Genomic DNA, 26,242 nt, shown 5'->3' on the forward strand with positions numbered 1-26,242 from the left:
GGCCTGGCAGTGGTGCCCCTTCAAGGTACACATGGGTTTTCCTTGCACAGCCCCCCAGTGACTCCAGAGGGCATCTGACTCTGCCTCAGAAAGAGGACTCAGGCAAGCCCAGGGTCCTACAGTGGTGACCTTTGGACCAAGTGAATGGAAAATACTGAGTGACAAAGCAGGATAGCTGCCCGGCCACTGCAGGACAGGGCTGATACGCTAATTAGTCTGATGGGAACATATCAGCCTGAAGTTATAAACACGGGGCTAATAAGGCCGTGTCTGGTCCCTGGATGAGCCCCATGGTCATGTCGGAGACCTAATCACCATCAACCACCTCACCGCTGGGAGCGGATGGCCTTCAGGGGGACGTAAGGACATAAACGAAGCAATCAAAACCCTCCTCAAACGCCAGGAAATGGGCATAAGACTATTTATTATCAACAATGTCAAGAGGATCATCATCTTATTAAAAAAGAAACAGAGAGAGGAGAAAATTGAGCGTGTCACTCGGTGTCAGAGGTAAGTATTAGGGTGACACTTGGGCATTAAGATGGAAGGGGCCAGAGACATACCAACACGAGCTGGAGGAAAGAAAGGGCGGAAAGATGCCAAGATGGATAAAAGCATAAAGAAGAGGGAGAGGCTGAATGGGTGAAAAGGAAACCAGGATGGACAACGAAAGATGTAGGAAGAGGCAGGGGTGTCACCCGCCGCAAGAGCTGTGACACTGGGTCACACAGGCAGCTCTGTTATTAACGTATTTCAGCTCTTGTTCGTGAAACAAGGGGATTCAGACTGGAGAGTCCCTAAGGCCTGTTCTACACCCAGCCTTCTATGAATCTATAAATTTCTAGTTCCAGACAAAGACATCAACTCTCACTCCATGGAAGACAGAATCCCACCAACTACTCCTCCTCCCCACCCTAACTTTGCAAGCCGCTGAGACAGTGCATCTTAAGGAAAAAGCCCCTGGCTGCAAGGTGGGACTCCATCCCAGGTGGGTCAGGGGGACAACCCAGCAGAGGGCAACGGCACGGCCACCCCAGACCCTCAAGGGCGTCTCACGGGGCCGGAGGCTGGCACCTCTCACCGCAGCGCGTAGCAGGCCTGCCGTTTCTCAGGTAGAGAGGCTCCTCGTGGGAACATCACACCCCGTGGGTTCTCAAGAGGAAGAATGCCCATCTCTTCCGAGGATGGATTCCCCCGGCTTCAAGGCGGGGCCTGAACAGAGGAACATGTGATGCCCACACAAGCCAGCCCAGACTCTTTCAGGCAAGGGCGTTTCTCCCCTGAGGATGATCTGTAGATAACTCCCTCCCCATCACACAGGGAAGCCGGGGAAAGAGCCACACATGAAAGATGTGAACGTCTGGAAGGTGATATTGTATCTAGATATTCACGGACCTGCTACAGTTAGACACTATACCTTTTTACTATTGAGAAAGCACCCTGCCAAGAGGAATATGCATATACAAGTGTGTGTGTGTGTGTGTGTGTGTGTGTGTGTGTGTGTGTGTGTGTGTGTGTGTGTCCCTGTTATTTGGAAGACCCAGATACAAATATATCATGGCAGAAGTCCTCAAATTGGCCTCCACATCAGAGTGCCCTCCTGGGAAGGAGGTCAAAGGATTGATGTGTCCACTGACAGAGGTGGACTAATTTAGGAGAGAAAAATCACAAGCATCCCTTCCCAAACTAGAAAAAGAATCCACATGGAAAGCTCCCACACGGAGGAAAGAGCCTTTTGCAAAAAAAACAAACAAACAAACAAACAAAAAAAACCCCACAAACCCACCACAGACAAAAGGTACTGACTGCCTTTCTCCACCACATGGCCACAGGTGGAAGAATATCGGAGGCGTTCGCACTATACACCTTCTGAGCGGAGGCAGGAGGCCAGCAAACCAGCCCCCGATTAACGAGAGAGCCGGCTGGGGAGACAGTCACTGCCAGGATACGAGCGACACGAGGGAGGGTTAACTGTGTCCTGGCCCCTGGACCACACATCTAAGGCCAGCACTTCCCTCTGCCTGCCCGGTTCTTTTCCACCTGCAGCTGTTTGTTGCTGTTGCCCGCCCCGAGGGCAACTGGGATCATTCAGACCCCCTCTCCCCCACCCTCCCCCTCCTCCTCCTCCTCCTCCTCCTCCTCCTCCTCCTCCTCCTCCTGGCGGCCTCATCCCTCCTCTAACCTGTAACATCCTCCTGCTTGCCCCGGGCACAGGGACGGGGAAAAAAAGATTAATGTGCTCTCTGGGGGGAACCGGAAAGCAATACTGGGATTTGGCAGTAGAAGCAAATGCATATCTGGAAAATTAGCTGTTGCCCAAGAAACCCCATGAGCTGCAGGGGCGAGCAGGAAGGGAAGGCGTGTGTTATTGAATTTAGGTGGGTGCCCCTGCGCAGGTAAATACAGAGAGCCTGAGGCTCAGTGCAGGAAACAGTTTGGACCCATCATCGCAACCTGGCTGCTTGCTGTTCTTTGTCTCTTTTCCCCCCCATTTCTAATTGTCCCCCCGACAGGACAATCGTGTGGAGGGAAGGAGGTGAGAGACCGAAGGGCCACTGGCCGGGCTTAAGGCCACACGGAGGCAAATGACTAATGGCTGTCGGGTCCCCTCAGCCATGCTGACTGCAGCCCACCTGCCTCCGCCCAGATCCACACCTGGCCTGTGGGTGCAGGTGGGTGGGCGGAGCCGAGGGCCACGTGACGCCCACAGAGGCCCCGCCTTCCACCCAACTTTCTCACCTTTACATCTGCAGTACTATTAATTTGGGCTGGTAATCAGGAGCTTATTACAGGTGACAAGCCATTCATCAGAAGCTACCGCATTCAGGTCCCAGCTGCCCTGCACTAATACAGGATTTCCCTTTTATGCCTGAAACAAAGAAAATCCTGGGCATGTGTGCTGTCGAACAGCCAGACAGGCAGGGAAGAGAAGCCACTAATAAGACAAAATATATTACAGCCCCATCAGCTTAATATCTACATGAGAAACCCAGCTTTGACATCTTGCTGAGGGCAAACTCGCTGATGAGAATTAAGTCAGCTGTAATACACCAGGATTTGCCCCAGAAGGCTCTTGTTCTATGCCTATTAAAAAGGCGACTGGGGGATTAGCTAAGAGAACGGCAATCCAGGGGGGCCTGAGTCAAAGGACTAGGAGTCCTGGGGTCACGCAGGGCTTCTAAGCTGCCCAGGCGGGGAGGGGAAGCTGCCCCATCAAAAGCAAAGCAGAGAACCAATGGAAACTCACTTCTCCTGAAAGGACTCAGGCAAGCTCACCTCAGGGGGCCCGGCATCCTCAGAGCCCAGCCCACTGGGCTCTACTCCGTGTTCCCGCGCCACTGCACCTCCTCGGGATGCTTGGGACTCGGCATCCCCGCCCCCCTCTCCAGGGCGCAGGACACGGGCTGGCCGTCGTCGGCTGGACCTGCCCTGCGCTGCGGGATGGTAAAACCGAAAGGCTAACTATCCTGCCTCGGAATCACCCAGACCTCTTGTCTGCTCACATTCTGCGCTTTCTGATCGATCCTTGCTTACCCCAAGAGGGAGGTGGGAGGAGGGAGACGACAAAACACGGTGTGTTGGCTTGCTTTCTAGGGCCACCTCTCAGGACAGATTTGGGAACTGGTTGAGAGCTTGAGTTAAGGTGAGATTTCTGGTAGCCAGTTACCTCTAGAATCTGCTTATAGAGGTGATCAAGGTGTGTATTCACCATCCCTTGTGCCCACGCACACATTCTCGTTTTCTCTCTATCTCTGAAAATCAGTTTATTTCTCAGGTGGCAAAGAAAGAAGTTCTAGGTGGATTGTTCAGCTGTGCCTCCTACAGGAAATGGCACAATGCCCCGATTTCAATGAAAATCTCAGCCCTTTATTCCCAAACCCCTCCTGACCGAGAATGTGCTTTCTCCTGTCTTCCATCCAGATGGAGAGCACATAAAAATCACGAGAGTGAGACCGCCATCAGCCCTTGTGATCAAGAGCTCGTCAAGGAGCTCTGACTGGAGCAGAGAGCAGATGGGCCATGGTTCCAAACAGCTCGAGTCCATCCTGGGCTGGAGCAGAGTGTGAGGGCCGCACCTGTGGGTCAGGCTCTTCCTTGCCCAGAAGGAGGACCACCCCGCCCCAGAGGAGGACTGCTGTTAGGAGCCCACGGCTCCCTCACCCCAGTGTAACTGGACACAAAACACCTGAGTGGGTTCACAGTTTGTTTAACTGAAGAAGAGAAGCCAGAGGCAGTGAAGGGGCTGCAGACCTCCAATGAAGCCATTTGGGGAGACAGGATTTTATCTACAAAGCATCTGTGGTTTGCATAAAGGAGCTGGAATCCAACTCAGGGACACAGAGATCCAAGTTCTGCCTGCAACCTGCGGGGACTTGAGTGTCCCTCTAGGATGAGAGTAAATACATTTATACAAGTTGAGCAGGACGCCTCGCATGCGATAAGCCCTCAATTAATATCAGCTGTGATCATCATCAACATCATTATTATTACACGCAATGCTATTACTGGGACTGTCTTAGCAGTGGAAACACAAGGAAGGGGAAAAAATGGACTCACTATAGTTTGTCAATCACTCAGACCTAAGTGAGTGGATGAAAGCATATCCCAAGCAGAACAGAAAGAGACATTTTATGATTATCAGCCACTGCTTTCTCCCTACGCCACGGATGGCAACCACCCTGGGCTGTCACTTCAGGAACGTGCACGGTGAGAACCAGCGGGCGGAAGGGGTGGAGGAAAGGGCCCGGAGCCCGCCCCGGTTTGGCCATCACCATACAGATTGCTCCCCTCCACCCTGACCCCGACCCTTCCGCTTGACAGATTCATTCTGTGGTCTCCCCATCCAATCGTAAGCCTAATATTTACCCAGAGAAAGCAGTATTTGTGTCCGTTGCCATCGAAAATCCAATAAGTATGAAGAAGAAAAGAAGCTGCCTGCGTATGAGGCATGAGGGCAAACACAGCCAGCTCTTTAAAGAGCCATTGTGATAATCAATACCCTCTCCCATTTCCATGCAGGGGCCCTGGGCCAACCAAGACTTAATCATTATTTTCCATCGTTACATCCCTCAGAGAAGCTTACAAAGGAAAGGTCATTGTTTCAAAGTTTGCTCTACTCTATTTGCCAAACACAGATTATTTCCTGGGGTCCGTGGGGCTCCCTTCCCAGACTGTATCAACCAAAGGCAGCCGCACTGGGCCTTCTGGAGCTGACTTCAGAAACAGAATACTGTTCCACCTGTGGAAATCACTGTAGTCATCACATTCAGTTGCCTGGCCTCCTAACCCAGCCTCCTCTGCCAGGGTGAGGTTTTGGACAGACCTCTCATGGGACATTTTCTTTCCTTTGTCCAGAACTCAAAAAATAAACACCAAACTCTGTGGTAGGTCGGGCAGGAAGGAAGGGGATGCTGTGGGTTGCTGGACACCATGACCAGCTCCTTCAGTCTGATTCCTTTCTCTCCAGCAACCACAGAGACTTCCAGCCGAGCCCTCGTGCCCACCAAGGATACCTCCAGGCCCTCTTCTGCTTGTCCTTTTTATTTAGGGAATTTGAGCTCACAGTAAAATAGAAAAATTATGCAATCTCTCTTTTCCTTGAACGGAAGTCAGTTCAAATAACTAGTTAAGATTAGGCTGGAAGAAACATAAAACCCTACTGCAGTGCCTCAAACACATAAAGGGTTTATCTGTCTCACTCAGCAAGAAGGCCAGGGTACGGTGGATCCAACGTTGCCAGGAGGAACCATGCTCCTTCTGGCTTCCCGCCCCGTCGCCCTCAGTGATGGGTGTGGCATCCCCGGGTGCTTCCCATTGGTCCATGAAGGAGAAGGGGTCGGGAGAAGACGAGAAGGAAAGCCGTCCCTTAAGACTTCTCTGCCAACCCTATCACGTGGGTCTAGCTGCAAGGGAGGCGGCCAGACTGAGGATTCGTAGCTGGCACATCACTAGATCCAACAAATTTGGGGTTCCATCAGAAAGGAAGAAGGAGTGAGTGGAGACAAGCAGACCTCACTTTATTGCGCTTCGCAGATAACTGCATTGCTGCGCCATTGCTGGCTTGAAGGTGGGAATGGCCACGTGAGAAGGAATGTGGGTGGCCTTGAGGGGCTGAGAGAGGCCCCGGGCTAACTGCCAGCAAGGGGACGGAGACCTCACTCCTACAACCCAGCTGAGTTCTGCCAGCAGGAACGAGCCTGGAGGGGCGTCCAAGCTCCAGGTGTCGATGCTGCCGGCCAACATCTCGAGTTTAGCCTGTGAGATCCCAGCAGACAACCCAGCCACGGCAGCCCAGGCTTCTGACCTACAGAACTCTGGGTGCTGTTGAAAGCCACTCAGTGCGTGGTAGTTTGTTACAGAGCAAGAGAAAGCCAACGCAGCAGGGCAGAGCAAGTGGTGTGGCCCAGGGGCCTGGTCCGTGCAGGACAAGGCCCATACTGTACATCACTGAGGCAGTGCGACAACGGCCCCTGGCCCTGGTGAGGTACGCCTGCCACAAGATTTAGATTTACCACCTGCAGAAGCATCAGAGAATGGGAAGAAGCCAAGAGCAGCTCCCTACCGTGCCCAGAGAGGGGCTCAGCAGGGTAGGTGGAGACTCCCCGCAGCGTGCCAGCCCCTTATACAATAGACACAAACGAAAGAGCTCAACAGAAACCCTCACACAGCAACAATGAGTGCGGGGAGGTGAGATGAGAGCCGCATTAGTGGTGAGATCCAAAGGGCAACAGCTCCCAAAGTAAATAAATGCCTTCATTCAACAAAGCAATAAAGTGGCTGAGACGGCTGGGAAAGCACCAGCAGCGAGCCAGCTGCCTTGGAGATGGAAGGTACCCAGGAAATCGACTCTATCAGCATCCGTTCCCAGGGGCCTCTCACCCACATAGCTGTGGGAATGAGAACCAGCTGTGAGTCAGCGGACCACCAGGGAAAAGGTGACACAGTGTCAGTCCCCAAAGCTCTCCATCATCGTCGGCTTTCTAGCTGGCTGTTGGGAGCCATGGGGGCCACCAGCCTCCAGCCTGCAGGCAGAACTAGGGAGTCAGAGAACCCGGCTGCCCCCAGCTTCCGGGCTGGGCCCCCATCTGTAAACCCTAGGATAGCACTCACCTTACCTGCCCCTGGGGGCTTCCTTCCTTCCTTCCATCCGCAGATATTTCCTGAGCATTTACCGATGTCACCCCCTGTGCTGGGTGCTGGCGACCCAGCTGGGACCAAGCCTGACAGCTCCTGCCCTCAATGAGTCTACATTCCGGTTGGGGAGACACTTGGTCAAGAAGCAAAACACACTGCTGCAGAGCAGAAATCAACACCACACTGTACATCAACTATACTTCAATTAAATTTTTAAAAAGTTTTTAAATTAAAAAAAAAAGAAGCAAAACACAAACACACAGAAACAAACCGGGGAGTGAAGGATGGTGACAAGTTGTAGGAAGGACATGAACTGGGAGAGCCACGCACGTCGCCGGGAGGTTGGGGAGGAGGAGAGACTTGCGCCGAGGCAGCCGCGCACAGAGCTGCTCAAAGCCTAGCAGGCAGGGAGCAGGGGGCACAAAGCCCCGGAGGAGGGACGGGGCTTGGCGAGCTCACGGTGACCCAGGCAGAAGCCAGAGGCCACAGCTTGACCTTTCCCTTAGTTCTAAGTGCAAAGGAAGTTGTCAAAGGGTTCTGAGCAGGGAGGCAGCGTGCTGTGATGTATGTGCCAGTGCGGGGTTGCGGGGGACCTGCGGGGAGGCTCCTGCAGAGGGAATTCCAGGAAAGAGCCCATGATGGATTAGGACGTCAGCGGTGGAGATGCAATGGATTCCAGAGACCTTTCGAGAAAAGAGCCAATAGCACTTCTCTGTGAGAATGAAACGAAATGACAGGTCTTTAGTCTCATCACACGCTCACTGCAGGCCGACTCTGGATAAGGTGATGCCCCCAGCCCCTTCCAAGAGGTGTCCGTCAAGCCAGAAACTTAACAGACAAAGACAAATCCATGGCACCGATAATCCGCTAAGGGAGCGTTAAGAGAGAGGAGGGCGGGCCCCATCTGAGAGCACGTCGGGTCAGGGAAAACCCCATCTGTCCTCAGCTGGCACTTGAGAAGCAGCAAGAAGACAGAACATTCTAGGAAAGGAGACTGGGAAGGCGTGGAAACATCCGATGCTGGAAATCATTCTGGAACCATCTGTCTCCTCCCTACTCAGTTGACTGCAAAGAGGCCATTCAACGGGGCTCCCCCCCAATCCCACCTACAACGTCAGACCTAAACAAATCGTGCCTAGAGCAGGTGGCGTGCCAGGAAACAAAGACCTCAGGCCAAGCGGCTCGCAGATTCTCAAACCAGTGCTGCGGCCACCCAAGGTGTGGGAGGCGTGCCGAGGCAGAGCCGCTCGCCAGCTTCCTGTGACCTGCCCTCTCCCCCCGTGCCTGGATCCACTGACCGCCACACCTGTTGTCCAGGTGGGACAGCAGCCGTTCTCTATCCCCAGGCAACCTGGTCTGTTAGGATCATGACATCCATCTCCGCGTCTGTAACTCCCTCCACCAGAAGCTGTGCCAGGATGCTGGCCAGGCATCCCGCCTCCCCTGGGAAAACCCAGCAGACTCAGACCCAGCTCCTGCCTGAGTCCAAGCATCTCCAGTGCGTGTAAACTCCCAATGCCACGGCCCCACAACTCATGGGCTCCGGACCTTTTGGGGTATTAACAGTGGACTGAACTGGCCTAAATTTCTCACATTCCTTTAGACACTGTGGTTCAGATAGCTCAACCCTTTTGGGGAGTTTTGCGTAAAGCCCGTACACACCTACCCTCCCCACCTTCCTACCACTTCTAGCTTCCTTCCTGGGCCACCCCCAGCCTATTCCTCTGAAGTTCCAGAGTGACTGACAACTCACCCAAAGCATAAGGAGTGAGAGCAGGATAACTGCTCCTGGAAGATCTCGATTAAACCCTGTAAAGCTTTTAGAGTCGCACGTCTTGGTCTTTAACTGGTGCACACGGGGATCTTGTTAAACCCCGATTCTGCTTCAGTGGCACAGGGTCAGGGCTCCGGGTTCTGTACTTCTAACAAGCTCCAGGTAATGCTGATGTGTAGGTCATGGACCACACCTTGAGTGGGAAGGTCTCAGATGAGACTGTAGTATCCCAGACACAGTCCTTTCACAATCCTCACCCACCAGCTTTAACATCTCCCAGCCTACTTTCTAATACAGTTCCATAGATCGGATGTGGAAATACGCATCACAAGTTGAGATGAAGGCACCAACTGTGATGAAGCATCTTGTACACACAAATACCTAAATGCACGTGAGAAATGAGGGTTAGAGCACCAGAGATGAGCCCTACTGAACTTCTGGCTAAAATACTTCAGTAGTCCTTGTTCTTTCGCTATCCCATTACTGCCGTCCAATTAAGTTCCTAAAGCAAAGGAATAATGACACTCAGCCTTGAATGGTGTGATGCTTACACCCAGCTTTGAGAGATGGAACTAGTGCTTCCTGGCGAGGATGGGGTGGGACCCACAATGCACACCACTGGGCTGCTTCCTTAGTTTTATTGCAAAATCTCGGAAGGAAATGGACAAAGCTAAAACATGGCGGGCCCGCAAGGAGGCCCCAGGCTTTCCTTGGAGTGACCACTGCAGTGGGGTTCACCAAAGGGAAACACTCAAGTCACTGAAACACGAACCAACATCCACAGAGCTGACCTGAAGAACCCACCAGGCAACATAGCTGAGTAAACAACAAATCGCACCAGCAGGAGAGCTCCGAGAGCCTGGGGACCCCCCTCATAAGAACAGTTACTCAACTCAACTGCCTTCCTTGCGGCTACAGAGGAACTGGGAATGGGAACAGTCCACTTGTCAAAATGTTTCCACCCCTAAGTAGATGCAGGGCCAGAAGACACACCAGGAGCTGAAGCCCCTTTTCTGTCCAGCTGAATCATGGCTCCTCTCACCTAAGTGGACTCCCAGCCAAAGCGCAGCCGGAACCCTGCAGTAGAGCCAACGCCAGCCAGGGCACCTGGAGGGAACAGGTGCCACACCCTGGAGCAGAGAGTCAGCACATGCTGCCGAGGAGACCTGGGGAAATCAGGAAAGAGGTGTCAATGAGCCAGTGGGCTGTTTCCCACTGTAGGGTCACAAGCATCTTTTGGTAGTTAAGGAGGAGGAAGGATGAAGATGTAAGGGAAGGCCATACTCTGCCATGAAACAAAGTCCAGATTCTCTGAGGTTTGGCACCTGAAGGAGAATCTTCAGGCAGAGAAAGTGCTCTGGGGGTGCCTCGCTCTTCAGCATCCTTGACCTTGATGGCGCCATACAGAGAAAAGTGGAAAGTGAGGAAGAAAAGGGTAGAGGCAAAATGCCTGTGAGGTTGTGCCAACCCTCTGGGGATGGACTGTAGCCGTCGCACTTGTCGTGTGAAAGAGTGAAGGTCCCACGATCCTGGGAGTGAAGCTGCGCTTTGCAGGCCACTTGCTCTTAGCCTTCTTGCTTATTTCCTTGTCATCCTCCCTCCGTCGTTAACAAAGCCTCTAAAAACGTCAGCCTGTCTCAGCAAAGAAGGATCAGGCATTTGGGTCCATACGTTCATGTTAAAGGGGGAGTGATATCAGTCAAAGTGAAGATCGGGGAAAGGGGTGGATCCCGTTAGGTGCCTGCCGTGGAGTCATCCGTCCTCCAATCTCAAACCTCAGGCTCTGAGTTTTCCTTAAACAAGAAGGAAGTTATGGGCTTCCCTGGTGGCGCAGTGGCTGAGAATCTGCCTGCCAATGCAGGGGACACGGGTTCGAGCCCTGGTCTGGGAAGATCCCATGTGCCGCGGAGCGACTAAGCCCGTGAGCCACAACTACTGAGCCTGCGCGTCTGGAGCCTGTGCTCCGCAACAAGAGAGGCCGCGATAGTGAGAGGCCCGCGCACCGCGATGAAGAGTGGCTCCCACTTGCCACAACTAGAGAAAGCCCTCGCACAGAAACGAAGACCCAACACAGCCAAAAACAAACAAATAAATAAATAAATAAATAAAATTAAAAAAAAAAAAAGAAGGCAGTTATTTTTGCTAAAAGACTCTCACTTAAGATAATAATAGTGGGCTTCCCTGATGGCGCAGTGGTTGAGAATCTGCCTGCCAATGCAGAGGACACGGGTTCAAGCCCTGGTCTGGGAGGATCCCACATGCCGCGGAGCAACTAGGCCCGTGAGCCACAACTACTGAGCCTGCGTGTCTGGAGCCTGTGCTCCGCAACAAGAGAGGCCGCGATAGTGAGAGGCCCGCGCACCGCGATGAAGAGTGGCCCCCGCTTGCCGCAACTAGAGAAAGCCCTCGCACAGAAACGAAGACCCAACACAGCCAAAAATAAATAAATAAAAATTAAAAAAAAAAAAAAAGATAATAATAGTTAATATTAGCTGAAATGTCAGGCACTGAGATTATTGCTTTACATGGATATTTTCATTTAACTCTCTCAAACGATCCTATGGGGCAAAAGTGATTTTTTTGTCCTCATTTTACCAATGAGGAAACTAAGACTTGGAGAGCTGAATGAACTTCCTTAAGGATACACACATGGTAAATCTTGGAGGAGCCGGGAAATAAAAGCCAGGCGATCTGACTCCAGAGTTCTGCTCTTACGATGACCACCTATGCCACTTCCCACCACCCAAGATGCCATAAATACCAGGACTATGGTATTTATGGCTCCAACAGTAACTCCAACAGTAACTTTGAGGTAACAGGAAACTTTGGCTCCAACAGTAACTTTGAGGTAACAGGAAACTTTGGCTCCAACAGTAACTTCGAGGTAACAGGAAACTTTGGCTCCAACAGTAACTTTTAGGTAACAGGAAACTTTGGCTCCAACAGTAACTTTGAGGTAACAGGAAACTTTGGCTCCAACAGTAACTTTGAGGTAACAGGAAAAGGGATGGAGAGGGAGGTACACAGACCAGAAAGAAGAGAAGGTCACCAGCTTGGTCAGAAGTCCTCCAAGCAGGGTCCACCCCAGCAATCCCTAGAGTTCCCAGCAACAGCCATCCCAAAAGAGTTTTTAGACTCTGGCTGAGCTGGTTTCCTGGTTGGCCTTTGAGGTACGGAGCATGGCTCTCTCTCCTTGACTTGCAAGTACAGTAATGCCCTAGACTCAGGCTTCTGGAGTGTCACCTCCCTGAATCTCTGAGAGCCACCGTCTCAGGAGCCCGCCATCACTAGAGGAACCTTCACTAAGCAAACCACTTTCTGCCTACACTGGGCATCTAACAACCCCTTTTTGGTTTACTTTCCCATTCCAGTTGCCATCTGGTGAGTCTTTGCCCAAGGAGACCAAGAGTTCAACAAAAAAACAAACAAACAAAAAAGTCAGGGACTCCAAAAGTGGTTATGCCATTGCCCCTTTGATACTCAAGCCCAGGATAAGCCAAAGAAAATCATATCAAATGGCTGATTTACTTGTTTTAAACATATTCACTCCAGCTCAAGGAGGCTTTAGTCTGGTTAGCATCTGAGATACTTCTGCACGCTTGGTTTCTTCTCTGCAAAGGCTCTGCTGAGTTTGCTAAAAGCCATTTAAGTCTCCAATGGATACTTCCTAAGCTATGTTTCCCAGCTGGCAAAATGCCCTCTGTCCCTCAAGTGACTGCTTCCCTATTTGGGAACCTGGGGCTGTTAACTTACTCTGAAGAGCTCTCTGACTGCAAGCCTGATGTCTAGGGAACAGCACAAAGTTTTTAGGTCACCTGCCTTATAAGAAAAAGCCATTCATTGAAGCCAAGTAGGATTCTAAGAATCCATTTCTCACCTCTGCTTTGTCCCACTCCTTCGTCTCGTTTTAACAGAAAAATAAAAGGACTGCCTTACTCAATATTGTTCAAAAATAGAATACACCATTTTGCGAAATAATAGGTTTCTGGTTCATAGAATTGTCCAAAAACAGAGGGCACCATGACCACCTGTTAGACAAGCTGAAGCCAAGATTTCCATACTGGGTGGACTGTCTACCCGGAGGCCACCAGGTCCCTTCACCTTTAGGTCCTGTCCCTGTGGCTCATACAGTCACTCCATGGATTCCCTCCCCACCCAGGACACTTTAACAGCAGCTGCAATGCTCCTTTTGCTGGTACGCTAGACTCTCATTCATCCAACCTTCTGCAAAGCCAGCCCTACGAGGTGAACACGAAATTATCCCCACTGTCCTGAAAACACAGGATTAGAGCTTTGGAAGTCAGACAGAATGGGGTCCAATGCACAGCTTCACCGTTTTGTTTTGTTTTTTAGCCATTTAACCTTGGGTACAGTATTTAACTACTCCAAGTTTGGGTTTCACAAACCGTAAAATAGGAGCAAATATTGCCTATGGTTCTAAAGTTTAAATAAAATCACCTGTGCAGAGTCAGCTCTACCCACCAACAGAGCCTCCCATCAAGCCTCTTAGATAGCCTCAACCACCAGAGGGCAGACAGCAGAAGCAAGAAAAACTACAATCCTGCAGCCTGTGAACCAAAACCCACAGTTACAGAAAGATAGACAAGATGAAAAGGCGGAGGGCTATATATCAGATGAAGGAACAAGAAAAAACCCCAGAAAAACAACTAAATGAAGTGGAGATAGGCAACCTTCCAGAAAAAGAATTCAGAATAATGATAGTGAAGATGATCCAGGACCTCGGAATAAGAATGGAGGCAAAGATTGAGAAGATGCAAGAAATGATTAACAAAGACCTAGAAGAATTAAAGAACAAACAAACAGAGATGACCAATACAATAACTGAAATGAAAACTACACTAGAAGGAATCAATAGCAGAATAACTGAGGCAGAAGAACGGATAAGTGACCTGGAAGACAGAATGGTGGAATTCACTGCTGCGGAACAGACTAAAGAAAAAAGAATGAAAAGAAATGAAGACAGCCTAAGAGACCTCTGGGACAACATTAAATGCAACAACATTCGCAATATAGGGGTCCCAGAAGGAGAAGAGAGAGAGAAAGGGCAAGAGAAAATATTTGAAGAGATTATAGTTGAAAACTTCCCTAACATGGGAAAGGAAATAGCCACCCAAGTCCAGGAAGTGCAGAGAGTCCCATACAGGATAAACCCAAGGAGAAACACGCCGAGACACATAGTAATCAAAATGGCAAAAATTAAAGACAAAGAAAAATTATTGAAAGCAGCAAGGGAAAAATGACAAATAACATACAAGGGAACTCCCATAAGGTTAACAGCTGATTTCTCAGCAGAAACTCTACAAGCCAGAAGGGAGTGGCATGATATACTTAAAGTGATGAAAGGGAAGAACCTACAACCAAGATTACTCTACCCGGCAAGGATCTCATTTAGATTTGATGGAGAAATCAAAAGCTTTACAGACAAGCAAAAGCTAAGAGAATTCAGCACCACCAAACCAGCTCTACAACAAATGCTAAAGGAACTTCTCTAAGTGGGAAACACAAGAGAAGAAAAGGACCTACAAAAACAAACCCAAAACAATTAAGAAAATGGTCATAGGAACATACATATCGATAATTACCTTAAACGTGAATGGATTAAATGCTCCAACCAAAAGACACAGGCTTGCTGAATGGATACAAAAACAAGACCCATATATATGCTGTCTACAAGAGACCCACTTTAGACCTAGGGACACATACAGACTGAAAGTGAGGGGATGGAAAAAGATATTCCATGCAAATGGAAATCAAAAGAAAGCTGGAGTAGCTATACTCATATCAGATAAAATAGACTTTAAAGTAAAGAATGTTACAATAGACCAAGAAGGACACTACATAATGATCAAGGGATCAATCCAAGAAGAAGATATAACAATTATAAATATATATGCACCCAACATAGGAGCACCTCAATACATAAGGCAACTGCTAACAGCCATAAAAGAGGAAATTGACAGTAACACAATAATAGTGGGGGACTTTAACACCTCACTTACACCAATGGACAGATCATCCAAAATGAAAATAAATAAGGAAACAGAAGCTTTAAATGACACAATAGACCAGATAGATTTAATTGATATTTATAGGATATTCCATCCAAACACAGCAGATTACACATTCTTCTCAAGTGCGCACGGAACATTCTCCAGGATAGATCACATCTTGGGTCACAAATCAAGCCTCAGTAAATTTAAGAAAATTGAAATCATATCAAGCATCTTTTCTGACCACAATGCTATGAGATTAGAAATGAATTACAGGGAAAAAAACGTAAAAAAGACAAACACATGGAGGCTAAACAATACGTTACTAAATAACCAAGAGGTCACTGAAGAAATCAAAGAAGAAATCAAAAAATACCTAGAGACAAATGACAATGAAAACACGACAACCCAAAACCTATGGGATGCAGCAAAAGCAGTTCTAAGAGGGAAGTTTATAGCTATACAAGCCTACCTCAAGAAACGAGAAAAATCTCAAGTAAACAATCTAACCTTACACCTAAAGAAACTAGAGAAAGAAGAACAAACAAAACCCAAAGTTAGCAGAAGGAAAGAAATCATAAAGATCAGAGCAGAAATAAATGAAATAGAAACAAAGAAAACAATAGCAAAGATCAATAAAACTAAAAGTTGGTTCTTTGAGAAGATAAACAAAATCGATAAGCCATTAGCCAGACTCATCAAGAAAAAGAGGGAGAGGACTCAGATCAATAAAATCAGAAATGAAAAAGGACAAGTTACAACAGACACCACAGAAATACAAAGCATCCTAAGAGACTACTACAAGCAACTTTATGCCAATAAAATGGACAACCTGGAAGAAATGGACAAATTCTTAGAAAGGTATAACCTTCCCAGACTGAATCAGGAAGAAACAGAAAATATGAACAGACCAATCACAAGTAATGAAATTGAAACTGTGATTAAAAATCTTCCAACAAACAAAAGTCCAGGACCAGATGGCTTCACAGGTGAATTCTATCAAACATTTAGAGAAGAGCTAACACCTATCCTTCTCAAACTCTTCCAAAAAATTGGGGAGGAAGGAACACTCCCAAACTCATTCTATGAGGCCACCATCACCCTGATACCAAAACCGGACAAAGACACTACAAAGAAAGAAAATTACAGACCGATATCACTGATGAATACAGATGCAAAAATCCTCAACAAAACACTAGCAAACAGAATCCAACAACACATTAAAAGGATCATACACCACGATCAAGTGGGATTTATCCCAGGGATGCAAGGATTCTTCAATATACGCAAATCAATCAATGTGATACACCATATTAACAAACTGAAGAAGAAAAACCATATGATCATCTCAATAGATGCAGAAAAAAGCTTTTGACAAAATTCAACACCCATTTATGATAAAAACTCTCCAGAAAGTGGGCATAGAGGGAACCTACCTCAACATAATAAAGGCCATATATGACAAACCCACAGCAAACATCATTCTCAAAAAAAAAAAAAAAAATCACCTGTGCATTGTGTAGCTCAGGATGCCTGGCTGTGAAGGGCACCAGTAAACGTGCACTTTCTCTGCTCTGCTCCTCTGAGCACCCTGCCTCTCTGCCCCTGCCTATTCTGTAGGTTGATCTTGGACAAAACAACAGATCCAGAGAGATCTGAGTCACAGAAGCTTACTTAACAACACAGGCTGGACACATTTTGACAAGTCCACATCCAGCCTCCAACTTCATGACTTAACTCTTCACAGCAGACGCTCCAAACTTTCTCTTCTCCTCTTTAGCTTCCAATCAATAATCAAATATCTGCCAAACAGCTAGTCTTCTGAAATCATCAAACTTGAAGTTGTAGGGACATCCCTGGTGGTGCAGTGGGTAAGACTCCGCACTCCTAATGCAGGGGGCCTGGGTTTGATCCCTGGTCAGGGAACTAGATCCCACATGCATGCCGTAACTAAGAGTCCACATGCTGCAACTAAAAGATCCCACGTGCCGCAACTAAGACCCAGCGCAGCCTAAATAAATAAATAAATATTTTTTAAAAAGATGCCCAAACACAAGCACACTTCTGTGTGATACACACGACCCCATCTCCCTCCGGTTTGTTTGAGATCCTGAACTGCCCTCTTGCCCTTTAAGTGCACGGGGTTTGTTTGTTTGTTTCGTTTTATTTGTTTCTTGGCCACACCAAGTGGCTTACGGGATCTTAGTTCCCTGACCAGGGATTGAACCTGGGCCCCCGGCAGTGGAAGTGCCGAGTCCTAACCACTGGACCACCAGGGAAGTCCCAAAGGGCATGGTTTTTGTCTCCTCCAAGAGCCTGTACAGTTCTTGAGGACATGGACCTCCCTTTCTCCTCTGTTTCTCCACCATGCCTGGAAGAGTGCTGGGTTCAGTTATTGCTTAAACAAAGCAGGAAACATCAGCTAGAGCTGAAAGGGCCCAACTTATGATGAAAGATAAACCCATAGGATAGATGGCTTTATGGCAAAACAGCTATAAAACCCCCAGAGAGCATGACAGCAAAAACATTAGTGTTCCCATAAGAGCTGCTCAAATATAAAGCCAATCTTACTCTTTTTTTTTTTTTTGTAAAAAAAAACAAGTCTTGTGTTAATGAACTTCCCCACATCTGCCCCAATTTCAGTGTTAAATATTTTGAATTATTTGGGCTATTTTCCAGAATTTCATTGTATCCGCAGGCTTTTTGCTGTTCCCAGTCAGGCAGCCCCATCACTCAGATTGGGGAGAAAAGGAAACCAAAATTATTGATAAAGATGTTATTGTATATACTTGTCAGAGAATCATCTAAAGAACAACAACTGTCTATAAGAGTATTCACTTTGGCAGTTCAGTACAAATAGTCTGGAAAAATCAATAATTTTCCTATGCAAAAACAATAGCCAGATAGAATATATTATGAAAGAAAAGATCCCATTTACAACAGAAACTAAAGGAAATGCAATACCCAGGAATACACTCAAAGAGAAATATGAAAAATCCTGATGAAGAAAACTGAAAATGCTACCAAGAGACATAATCAATGACTTGAATAAGTGGAGTTGCGTACCTTGTCCTTAGATAGGAAGTCTCATCATCCTAAATCTGTCACTTCTGCCTAAATGAATCTATAAATTTGAAACAAACACCATAAAAATACCTACAAGATGCTACTGAAACTAGAAAGTTGATTCTAAAGTTTGCATGGAGAATCAGTCTATAAGAATAACCAAGAGGGACTTCCCTGGCGGCGCAGTGGTTAAGAATCCGCCTGCCAATGCAGGGGACACAGGTTCGATCCCTGGTCCGGGAAGATCCCACATGCCGTGGAGCAACTAAGCCCGTGCGCCACAACTACTGAGCCTACGCTCTGGAGCCTGCAAGCCACAACTACTGACCCCACGTGCCACAACTACTGAAGCCCGCGCGCCTAGAGCCCATGCTCTGCAACAAGAGAAGCTACTGCAACGAGAAGCCCACACACCACAGCAACGAAGAGTAGCCCCCGTTCACTGCAACTAGAGAAAGCCCGCGCGCAGCAACAAAGACCCAGTGCAGCCAAAAAATAAATAAATTAATTTATTTATTTAAAAAACAAAGAAAAAAGAATAACCAAGAAACTTTTGAAAAGGAAAAGCAATACGGGGTGGGGGGGACTAACAGACAATAAAACAAAATTCTAATCACTGAAACAGTATAGACACGACTCGATAGACCACAAAAGGTTAAAGCAGCGCTGTACAATAAAAAATATAGTGTGAGATGCTCAACATCACTAATTATTAGAGAAATGCAAATCAAAACTACAATGAGGTATCACCTCACACCAGTTAGAATGGGCATCATCAGAAAATCTACAAACAACAAATGCTGGAGAGGGTGTGGAGAAAAGGGAACCCTCCTTCACTGTTGGTGGGAATGTAAATTGATACAGCCACTATGGAGAACAGTATGGAGGTTCCTTAAAAAAATAAAAATAGAATTACCATATGATCCAGCAATCCCACTACTGGGTGTATACCCAGAGAAAACCATAATTCAAAAAGACACATGCACCCCAATGTTCACTGCAGCACTATTTACAATAGCCAGGTCATGGGAGCAACCTAAATGCCCATCGACAGACGAATGGTTAAAGAAGTTGTGCTACATATATACAATGGAATATTACTCAGCCATAAAAAGGAACGAAATTGAGTCATTTGCTGAGACATGGATGGATCTAGAGACTGTCATACAGAGTGAAGTAAGTCAGAAAGAGAAAAACAAATATCGTATATTAACGCATGTACGTGGAACCTAGAAAAATGGTACAGATGAGCCGGTTTGCAGGGCAGAAGTTGAGACACAGATGTAGAGAACAGACGTATGGAAACCAAGGGGGGAAAACTGCGGTGGGGTGGGGATGGTGGTGTGCTGAATTGGGCGATTGGGATTGACATGTATACACTGATGTGTATAAAATTGATGACTAATAAGAACCTGCAGTATAAAAAAAACAAACAAACAAAACAACTAATACTAAACTTTCATTGGGTTATTTGTGTGGAAATATGTTAATATAAATGTTTCAGACATTACATGAAATTTCTAAAAATCTTATATGTTCTGGTATAATGTTATAAATCATAATTCTAGTTATTACTTTAAAATGTCTATCTCAGAAATAACTAAATTTCCTTGTCAATTGCATTATTATGAACTTTCATCAAATCTTTAACCGTGGTCATTTTTAAGTCTTTTGTCATTTACAGACAGTTCTGGGTGTACTGTGATTCTTTTGCAAATATGTTCCTATAAAAGGGTTTCATCTTCAAGGAATTCATGGAAAAGACTCTGACAAGTACAGGTTTCTGGTAACTGACTGTACTGCTGAACTAAATGAATAAGCATTTTCAGAACTCTAATGAAAAACTGATGAACTCATAAAAGTGCTAACAAAAGATCAAGATGAAAAAAAAAATTAATTACATGGGACTGAGTGAACTGATGAGGATGATTATAATTTTTGTGACTTTCTGTTTGAATTAAAAAAAAAATCCCACAAGGACTCAGAGGCAAAGAATATACAAATCAATTTTCACTGCAAAGTAAAGGAGCTGTTACAGTGGAGGATTACTGGACTGAATGTCAATATTATGACATAGCATGAGTGTGTTTCGTGTTTGGTAATTGCAATCATTGTTGCTTTTGTTGTGGTCATCCATTTACAATGCTTGGTGTCAGTCTATTTATCGCTTGTAAAAATAAAATACAGTGTGTGTGTGTGAAAAAAATATATATATATAGTGTGAGCCACAAATACAATGTTAAATGTTTTAATAGCTACAATAAACATGGTAAAAAGAAATGGGTGAAATCAATCTCAGTAATATATTTTATGTTACCCAATATATCCAAAATATTACCACCTTAACATGTTGGCAATAAAAAATTACTAATGAGATATTTTATATATATGCATATATATGTATGTGTGTGTGTGTGTATATATATATTTAGTAAATCTTCCAAATCTGGTGTGTAAATGGTGTGTGTAAAATTTTACATTTACAGCACATCTCTGTTTGGGCTAGCCACATTTCATATGCCGAACAGTTACTTATGGCTAATGGCTGACACGTTATTCACCTTAGGACTAAAAAATCCAGAAATGAAAAATAAATACTTCCTCTAATTTAGTGAATAATATAGTTGGCATTTCATACCAATGGAGAAAAGTATGTATTATTCAACAAATTAGGTATTAGGACTTCCAGGAGCCATCTGGAAATACATGGATCCTAATCTCTACCACACTTCTTATACCAAAATGGATTCCAGATGGATCAAATGTTTAAATGGAAAAAATGGAAACAAAGGCATAGAAATAATAGATAGTATTTTGAATCATCTTGGAATGAGGAAGACTTTACTAAGTAAGACTCAAGAAAAATTATTAAGTTCAAATAAGTACAAATTAAATGAAAATCTACATAGAAGCACCATAAAGTTGTAAGTGACAAGCTGAGAAAATAATTGTGATAATATGACAGATAATTTCCTCAGTATAAAAGCAACTCCAAAATAATAATAAGCCCAACAACACAATAGAAAAGTAATAGAAAGATACAGACGATTCACAGAAAGGGAAATATAAATGGCTTTGAAACATATGGAAAGATGCCCAAGCTGACTTATAAGAAGAGAATGCCCCAAAAGACTCCACAAAATACCATTCAGTCTATCCCTATCGATAAAAAAAAAAAAAAAAAGAAATCCAAAAGTTTGCTAAAACCCCACAGTGTTGAGGGTGTCCTTCTCAGATATCGCTGGTTAAAGTGTGAATTGGTACAAGCTCTACAGAGGGCAACTGGGGAATTTCTATAAAAATGGAAAATTCACAAACCATTGTATAATCCTACTCTTAGGAATTTCTACTAAAGACATGTTCACATGGACCCAACTGTACACAGTAGATATTCTCCCTTCTGATGTGACACAAACTGGTCATTAGTTAATTTTAATAGTGGACAAAGGGTTGAATCTCCCTTCCCCAAATAATTTTAATTTCAAGCAAATAAATGTGCGTTAACTTGCCCGTCCTATGATGTTAACACAGAAGCCATTTCAGTGCATCTAGGTCAACTGATCAAGTCTGGCTTCGTCTACATTGCAAAAATCATACCCATAATATTTCATTTACAGTCTTCCGATCTGGCTTCTTTAAAGTGGTGTAAAGACTTAAAGATGTGGGAAGAAATCTGAAAACAGAAGCGTTCTCAATTTTTCTGATTCGTTGCCCAGTCTTTGACAGCTGTCTCTGCTATGTCTTATTTGACAGAAATTTGGTGATTCAACACTAGCAAATCTATTCAAAGTGGTTGACTGAACTTTAATCAAAACTCCTTTTCCTTTTTCACCCTCCTATTTCATCAATTTGTGTAATATTTGGTTACATCAAATGATTGCAACAAATACAACTGGCATAAACAGTCGCATTAAACAACTGACTCTGCGGGAGCTGAAGACAGGGCAGGATCTCGCCAGTTGGTATTCAAAGTGTTACAGGTAACAAACACAGAGCGTCTGTTAATCAAGCAACTCCATTAAGTCAAGTTCAACATCAGTAAAAAATGTCTATTTAATGGACCAGGATAGTCACTGCACCACTGTTTATAAGAGTAAAGCATGTGAATCAACCTAAATGTCCCTCAACAGGGGACTGGTTTTAAAAGTTACAGGGCCTCCATTTGATGGAATACTATGCAATTGTTAAAAAACAACACCAAAACCCAAAAAACCTAGATGGCTCATTGAGATGTGCTGATATAGAACCCTTCACTAAGAGTTGATGAAATCAGGGCGCGAAGCAGTTTCGACACATTTATACTTGGGTGCTGAGAGAGACATAGGGCGCTTTGGCCTCTGGGGAAATGAAACAGGCAACAGGTAGACAGGAGTGAGAGAGAGACTCACTTTTCACTGAGCATGCTTTCTGTGCCTTCTGACTGGTGAGCCAGGGGCATATACAGTTTTATTTTTCTCAAACAAGAGCAAGGGTACTCTCCACCCCGTCTCAATAAAGATTCCCGATAGTGGGAAAGAAGACATGACATGGGGAAGGCTGAGAAGTGGCGGGTCACTGAGAAAAAGGAGCCCTGTGACCTGCGCCCACTGCTGGGCCCGAACTCCCAGATGGATCTGGGAATCAAAGAGCAGGGATCTCCAGACCCTCGTTCCCGGGTGGAGCTCGGGGCAGGCAGCACGCTCCGGAGAGGGGGCAGCAGGGGGTGTCCAGGCAGAGAACTCGAGACAGCCTCACCGTTTTCTTCTCACCCAAGGTGGCCCTGGAATACTGGAATAATCCTGGGAGCCTCAAAGCCACGCTGAGATGGGGGGACCGGGGGCAAGCCTATTAAGTTTCCACCATCCAGGGTGGGGAGCACAGCGAAAACCAGCCTTTGCCCCCGTGCCTCCCCCATGGAGGAGAAAGGCCTTGGAGAGGTCCACAGAGCGGAAGAACAAACCCAGCCACCCCCAACTCCACGACAGGCAGAGAGGCAGCCTAGACACCTGAAGAGGCTTGGTACTGCATATGGGCCAAATCCGGCCCACTGCCCATTTTTGTAAATAAAGTTTTATTGAAACCCAGCCATGCCCATTCATTTATGGATTGCCTAGGGCTGTCCTCACACTACAGTGGCGGAACTGAGTAGTCACCACAGAGACCATATGGCCCACAAAGCTGAAAATATTTATCATCTGGCCCTTTACAGGAAAAAACCATTGCTGACCCCTGGTCCAGGGAACACAGAACAACTCAGCAAGACCACGGGGGCCAAAGAGGACCCAGATCAGATGCCTGTGGTCCTCAGCCCATGAAACGATGTGCCAGGCTGGGGAGTGGGGAGGAGGGTGGGGAAAAACTCTAAGTTCACAAGGACTGAGTTTTTGCCATCCCAAGAGAATGAGAGCTTGGAAAGAGATATTAGGTACATGGAGTTTGTGGACCGAGATACACTCTCATGGCCCTTACAGGGCTGCAGTTAACATGTGATCATGATCCCCAAGAAAGTGGTTTCATGTTGGATCAGGCCAACATAAACCAGGACTTTGATGAGGACCTAGGGGCAAACTGATGGAAGCTAGAAAATGTCCAGGCCCATCACCATTAAATGACCTCAGTGGACATTATTTGCAATGTTACTTGCTAATTATACAGTCAGCTGGACCAGCACTTCTTAAAAACTCAAACACAAGTTCCTTTTTCAGGCTTCCCTGGTGGTGCAGTGGTTAAGAATCTGCCTGCTAATGCAGGGGACACGGGTTCGAGCCCTGGTCCGGGAAGATCCCACATGCCGTGGAGCAACTAAGCCCCTGCGTCACAACTACTGAGCCTGTGCTCTAGAGCCCACGAGCCACAACTACCGAGGCCTGCACGCCTAGAGCCCGTGTTCCGCAACAAGAGAAGCCACCGCGATGAGAAGCCCACGCACAGCAACAAAGAGTAGCCCCCGCTCGCCGCAACTAGAGGAAGCCCGTGCGCAGCAACGAAGACCCAACGCAGCCAAAAAAAAAGACTCCTTTTCTCTGGGAGTAAGCTTAGGCACACTGAATCCAAAAAGCTTCCCAGGGGCCTGGGTTTTATTCGGGGAGGCAGCAGTTCTCAAAGTGGGGTCACTTTGAGACCCGGGCCAGCCTCAGCAAAAGCCCAGGGACTTATTAGAAATGCAAATTCTCAGGCCCCATTCCAGACCTCCTGAACCCTCACCCTCTTGGGGGGTGGGCCCAGCAATCCAGGGGATTCACGAGCTAAGGTGTGAGAACCACTGCAGTCGGGCAAAGCCTTTTACAGGAGCCAAGAAAAGTACCGTCACACTGCATCCGGCAGGCAGTCCCTTGTGCCACAAAGTATTTCATCAGGCCCTGAGTCATCCACCATTTCCCCCTGGAAACAGAAGACTAAACGAATAAGGAGGAAGGCCATGAGTTTATATGAAATGTTAACAATATCCCAAGTCTATTTCATTTACTTCTAAAGCTAATGATTCTGCTAACCAGTAACTCTGGCGAATTGTGTGCAATAACCCTCTTATAGCATCGATCTTCTCTGGTTAGGAAACAAAGAAGTCGCTCCCCCTAACGATTCAGCCTGCACTGATTTAGTTCATCAGAGCGCTAGGTGGCCCAGCCTACGGCCGGCTGGGCACAAGGTCATTAACTCATGGGGGGCTGCAAATCACCCATGAGTGTGCCCACTCAGCGTGGCACCAGGCACAAGGCAATGAGCTGCTTGGCCTGAAGTGGTCAGGGAAGGACAGCCATAACAGGCTGGGCAGAAAGAGCTGGAGGCACCCGGAGGGGATCAAGTCACAGCATCGCTCTCTGAGTGTCCGCCCACAGCTCCACTGGCAAGGCTGGTTGCGGTACCCCCCAACGTCAAGCAGTGCTCATCTGAGATGTTCATTTCTACCCAAACCCTTCTGACTAGCATGGAGCCCCAATTTCATTTCTCCCCTATTAATGCCAATGTCTGCCATTCTAATATGGCATCTATTAATCCCCCTGTTATATGTACCCTACCTCCCTGTTATGGGTTCAACTGTGTCCCCCCAAAAGATGCTCTAGTCCTAACCCCCAGTACCTGTGAATGTGACCTGATTTGGAAATGGTGTCTCTGCAGATGATCACGTTAAGATGCGATCATTAGGGTGGGCCTTAATCCAACGTGACTATGTCCTTATTAAAAGGGGAAATTTGGATAAAGGGACAGAGACACACAGAAGCCAAAGAACTACCTGGAGCTTTCAGGAACATGGTTCTGCCAACACCTTGAACCCAGCCTTTTAGCCTCCAGAACTGACATGATAAATTTCTGTTGTTTAAAGCACTCAGTGTGTGGCACTTTGCTACAGCGGCCCTAGGAAACTAATACACTCTCCAGGGAGACCCTAGTTCCCCACAAGGCAGGAGGGCACTGGGAGCTGCCTCTAAAAGCAGCACCTACCAATCTCTGCACAACCTACAGGGGGAGATGCTGAGGCAGAGATTCAAACCACAGCTGGGGAGCCAGACTAGCTCCGCTGGTTCCCAAACCTGGCTGTGCATCCGAAGCCCCCGGTGAAGCTTCTTAGAAATACAGATGTCTGAGCCCTATCCCAGGCCTCCTAAATCAGAATATCAAAGGGTCGGGCATGAGAAGCCCCCTGCCGAGCACTGACCCACAGGCTCCTCCGGGGCCCCTCCAACCGCCGGACTCCATCACTGCTACACGGCTGTACCCTCCACCACCGGCCGCTCCGAGCGGGCCCCAGTAACCAGCAGCACCAGCCTCACCTGGGAGCCTGGAAGACATTCAGAATCCCAGGCCCACCCCAGACCCACCGAATCGGAATCTTGCGTGTTCGCGAGATTCCCTAGGCAAATGGTGTACACCTTCAGGTGTGAAAAGCGCTTGCAGATGCTCGAGGAAAGGATCAACAAATGAGAACTATTTGAGAGGCAGCACTGCAGAGTCGTCAACGGCGTGGACACTGCAGCTGCACTCCTTCACGGCACCACGCTGGGACTCAGGTCTTTGATCTGGAAAATGGGGATGACGCAGTCAGTACCTGCCTCATGGGATGGAAGACAATGAGTTAATACACAGGCACGGCTTAGAACAGCACCTAGCACACAGTAAGCACTCAATAAGTGCTACTCAGCCCCCCAGAAAGCTAAGGGATGCCCTAGTTACTGTCTTCAACTACAATGACTACAGTTTTTTATACAAGAAGGGGAAGAATAAAAGGGTAGGATGTTACGGAGCTCTGCAGAGACCCAAAGTTCTCTCTCAATAAGTATTT

At 46.9% G+C, this 26,242-nt stretch overlaps 1 protein-coding gene and 1 non-coding gene across 9 annotated transcripts in view; both read right to left on the minus strand.

Annotated features, from left to right (window-relative positions):
- Positions 1-26,242, minus strand: part of SLC39A11 (solute carrier family 39 member 11) — a 423,988-nt gene that overhangs the window by 245,480 nt on the left and 152,266 nt on the right. The gene's annotated exons all lie outside the window — the stretch shown is intronic.
- TRNAG-UCC lies at positions 17,126-17,198 on the minus strand. Its single transcript has one exon. It is a non-coding gene; the product is annotated as a tRNA-Gly (tRNA).

The sequence above is a fragment of the Balaenoptera musculus genome, chromosome 20 (assembly GCF_009873245.2).
Source record: "Balaenoptera musculus isolate JJ_BM4_2016_0621 chromosome 20, mBalMus1.pri.v3, whole genome shotgun sequence".
NCBI classification, from domain to species: Eukaryota; Metazoa; Chordata; class Mammalia; order Artiodactyla; family Balaenopteridae; genus Balaenoptera; species Balaenoptera musculus.